Here is a 4,874-nt window from a genome sequence, read left to right as displayed (position 1 = left end):
AGGGCTATATAAACAGCCTATGGGTCACTATCACTTGTGAGAGAGTGTACCCAAGTTGTACTCTAAGCAACTTAGTGAGCAAGATTTCATTCTTGTACTTTGAGCTCTTCTCTCCCTCTTGTGCACACATTCTACTGCTACAAACTCTGATTCTCAACATCTTCGTGGGTACTGCTTGGAGCTAGAGGACGCTTGGGTGCCAGGGGAGGCTCTGGCTGTAAATCCCTTGCCTCCAGATCCCACACAAGGGATCGACGTGACTCGAGATGGAATCTCGAGGCTCGTGTACTAGTTAACGGGCGGAACTTGGAGCATCAATCATGTAGATTGCTGGGCTAGCCTTTGGGCGTGATATTGGATGTACTCCAGGGATTTTGATAAATAAAAAGCAATTATTGGAGAAAAAAGAACTTGCTTGGCATTGTTTTTGTGTCAGTGCCTAAGTTACGTGAAGGAACTCGTGATTAATTTGTTTAATTAAGGAAGCTGATTTTGCATGTCAAAACGTAATGTGTTAGGTAATTAGATAACTAAAGCAAACTGAGGAAAGTGTGGTGGACATGACTTAGGTTCGTCCTATGAAAGGGTGGTCCCAGTTATTAGGGAACTTTTCTCAAATGTTGAGATAATAAAGACCTAGTATCAGTGGATGTAGAATCTTCGGTTTATTCTGTTTTAGCGAAAAGGAAAGGGTCTATGCCGTTCGGTAGAGAGGTTGAGCTTCACATCCCATTCTCCATGAACCAAGTGCAGCATGAATCCGCATCGACTTTGTTGTTCCTACACAAAGTGGTACAATTGGAGCTTGACGCTAGCTCCTTCCTAGAGACTTTGCTGGTAGGAAAGGAACCCTGACCCCAGGTCGATCCCAAGCGGGAACGGCTAGACACTTCCACTCGGGGTAGACTCGAGAAGACCTAGATCGCAAATGCTGTGTCATTCCCTGCGAGTGCTAGGCGGAGCCTTCTAGACCCTCCTCCCGATGGGCTGCTAAGACGTGTCCCGCAAGTGGACAACGGGCACGTTACAGGAGTTTATTGCACCTTGTGGTAGAGTGCACATGCGGACCAATCCAAGAGGTGTCTTCATTGTGGTAATATATCGGCTTTCTAATGAAAGCTAAAATTGGTCATATCCTGAATATAGGTCTCCCATAGAATAAATTGCTCTACCTGCAAAAGCTTCAGCAAACTCATCAACAATTGGGCCCGAACCAACATTTCAGATTGTGATACAATTGACAGGCTATAGATCTTGAATGAATCGTAAAGATCCATTTTTCTTAGGCACAGTAAACCATCGGTTTGAGTAAGGTGTTGAAGAAGGTTCTAAAATCTTCATTCTGATCTTCTCATTTAGAAGTTCCAATAATTTGGGCAGATGTGCCCTTGGAACGGGAATGGTCTTGAGGTTCCAAGGCACATGTGGGATTGTAAAAATGACCATAGGAGCCACAATATTTGGATCCACATAGCCTATTTCACTTGGTTGAAAAGCAAAAGCTTTTCCATGTTTCATTAGCATTTGCATAAAAGAGTGTTTTTCAGCCCGCGAAAGGAAATATTTTTCACCTATTTTGAGCTCTTTTATACTTTTAGATGTGAACTTGTGACCAATGTTGGAAGGATCACGAAGACTTGGCTGATTTGCTGCCCTATCAGCAAGCCCTTCACTTTCAGGAAGCAGTGGGACTGCCACAGGTTTGACTTTCTTATCCATTGTCTTGTATTTTGTCTCCACTTGTGCTTCAGCCTTGTTGAGTAAACCATTGTCTTCCTGTTCTCTTGAATTGTTTGATAAAAATCCAATGTACATAATTCTATGGATTGATTTTCAGCTTGATATTCTGCATGAGCAGCTACATATATTTTAGCCAATGTGTCAGTAGTAATCTGTCCAAAAAAATGCCAGAAATATCTTCATTTTTAGCCATCATGTCATAAGTTTTCAGCTTCCTTTTTACATGACATAAATATTTTCTTTCAGCCTTAGTCATGGCCGAAAGAGACTTATAACAGCCCATACTATTGGTTGTACATACATATAAATTTGCTAGAGACACAGTTTATCCCTTTATAGTAGTGCAGCCCGAAAACCCTTGAATTCTTGAGCATTAGGAGGCGCAAGATAATCACGCAATCGATCTCTGTTTTGATTATGCTTAACACACACAGTAAGAAATTGGACAGCTCATTCATTATCCTTACTTTGGATTCGAGCATAAGAAGAACCATCATCAAGAGCTTTTGTTTCCAAGCGGGCTTCAAAAATGTAAGGTTGCCCAAGAATGATAGGGTAACTATAAGAGTCTTGAATAAAAAAGTAAAAATTGTCTTTTATATCTCCAATAGTTACCTGCACATTAGGACATGCAGCATATAACTCTCCAGAAGAGTTGTTTGTAGCTCTCATTCGCCAACCTGGATCAACATCTATGGGCCATCCACCACTTTCATAGAGACTCCTTGCCATGATGTTTATCTCCGAGCCATGGTCTAAGAGTGCAATACATGGTGTTTCTCTTTCTCCATTTTTGATGACTGTCTCTGTTGTTGCTCTTGCCCAATGTGTACAAGAGTAGTGACTGCTTGGAATGAACCGAGCCTCTTCTTCCTCATGCATCTGCTGTAGACGGCCTTCGTTTTGAGAGGTGGGCTGCCCAACTGGTTTGGACCAGCCGACCATTACATTTTTAGCTTTCACTTCTTTAATTTTTGCATTCATGTTTTCTTTATCTTCAGTTTCAATTGCTGCAATTAATTCTTTAATTGCTTCAAGTTGAATTCCTTGTGAAGTCAGCTTCTCTTCATCCTGCACAAAAACTCGAAGAACTTGCAAAAAAGCATGCATTGTTTCTTCATCACCAACATATTGTCTTTTCCTTTTGATTACATTAATAATTACATCATGGAATTCACGTTTGGCAAATCCAAGAATTTCGCCTAAGTGAATTCAATTTTTCTTCCTAGAATTCGTTCTTCTAGGACTCGTTTGAGATCGGTTGCAGATTCTATGTCAAACTGCAATTTGTAGCCTGGCTGCTTGCCTTTCTTCTTTTCTTCAGTCTTCTTTGTTTGTGGCGCATCTTCCATCTCTTGATCTGGGGTTATATTTTCAGCAAGCTTTGGTCGTTCAGGTGTTCTTCTAGTTACCCGTTTTGGAGGGCCAAAAGAGGAAGGCCATGGTTCATCTTCTCTTCTTCTCTTTTCTTCAATCAAGACTTCTTTATGATTGATGTCAGCCAAATGTGCAAAGGTAGAAAAAGAATCTACTGGTTCTTTCCAACTAGTTATTCCTTGAATATACTGACTGGCGTTAGCCAAATCTTCTTTGGTTGCTTTACCACGTTCCATTTGATCTAGTGCCTATATCCATACTTTAGATTGCACATTAGCTTTACATGCATTCAAACTTGATTTAATTGGATCAATTTGCAGCCCATAGGTAGCTGCATCAATTGCTGCATAGGCATTCTTTACAGCTAAATCTTCTAATCTTTTCTTCATTCCACCATTGCCAAAATTTAGCTCCAATGGAAGACCAGTTTCAGTCACATGAATTTTTCCGTCTCTCCAAAAGACGAGCTTCTGTGCTTCAGCCTCACGAAAGGCAGAACACTCCCTCTTGTCATGTTGTTGGCTGTCACACCAAATACAGCGCCTCTTAAATCATGGGTCTTTGAGTTGATGCTCGTCCTCGCTCTTCGACTTTGGCATCCAGCTTCTCTACTTTGGAACTAATTTCTATAAGATTCAGATGAAGGTCACACATGCTTTTAATAAGTTCATCCATTACATCATTTTTAGAAGGAACAGAAGAAGAAAGAGCTGGTTGATTAGTCAAAGGAATAGGGGATTTTGCAGGTGGAATAAGCTCCATCAATGGAGTTGTTGGAGTTGAAGTAGAGCCCAATCTTAGTCGCATCCGCTCTCTTCGATCAATCATGTTAACTGCATCAGTAACATCTGTCCATGCAGTCTTGACTCTTGATTCGGAGGTAGCATCTTCTAGGCGATCAGCAAGCTTCTCTTGCAGAATGGGATCTGCAGTCTTAAGGAATAATTCAATCTTCTGACCTTCCATAATTTGTTGGTCTTTAGCATCAAGTTGTCCAAATTTACTTTCAAACTCATGGTATAGAGCTGTTGCAGCTAAACCTTTGTTGGGTTTTTCAACCCATTCAGTGAAACTTTTCTTTGTCACCAGGCCAGAGTCTTCTAAGAAGAATTCTTCGTGTAGGGCTTTTTTGAATGCAGCACAATTGCATCTTGTTGAAAAAGACCATGGATTCTTTCTTGAAGACCATGATTGGCTAGTCAGGCAAAATAACGGCTCCATGCATGTTGTGGTACACCAAAGAAAAGCATTTTTTTCAACATATAAGCGAATAAAAACATAGTCATTTTGACCATTAAATTGTTTTAATTCATGCCCAAACTTCCTCTAGGGCCTTGATAGTTGTGGAATCAATCTTCTCTTCATCTTGCCTTTCTTATTATTGTTGTTGTAACATTTGGATTTGTTATTGCTAAGTCTGCAGAGTATGCACACCAATTGTTGTAGAGTATCTCCTAAAGAATCCCCCATCTTGGAGTTCTCTTACACCGACCTTCACATCAGGTTCACCAATGTCGCTGCGCGTAGGGTTGAAGGTCACCACAGGGGTTTGGCAAGAGAAGAATGTATGGGGGCTCAAGAGCTTTGACTTGGAAGATGGTAGAGATAAGAGAAGGGTTGAAGGTTTCAAGCCGAGTTCTTGAAGATAAGAGATAGTAGGGTGTAGGTAGATTCAAGGAGAGAAGTAGACGGAAGAGAAGGGGTTCGAAGAGATTGAAGATGTAGAAGAATACTCCCAAAATATAGAAGAATACTAA

This window comes from Lygodium microphyllum, chromosome 6 (assembly GCF_053477565.2).
Source record: "Lygodium microphyllum isolate KBCC chromosome 6, Lygodium_microphyllum_v1.1.10, whole genome shotgun sequence".
In the NCBI taxonomy this organism is placed as follows: Eukaryota; Viridiplantae; Streptophyta; class Polypodiopsida; order Schizaeales; family Lygodiaceae; genus Lygodium; species Lygodium microphyllum.
Note: the sequence above shows the minus strand (reverse complement) of the source record.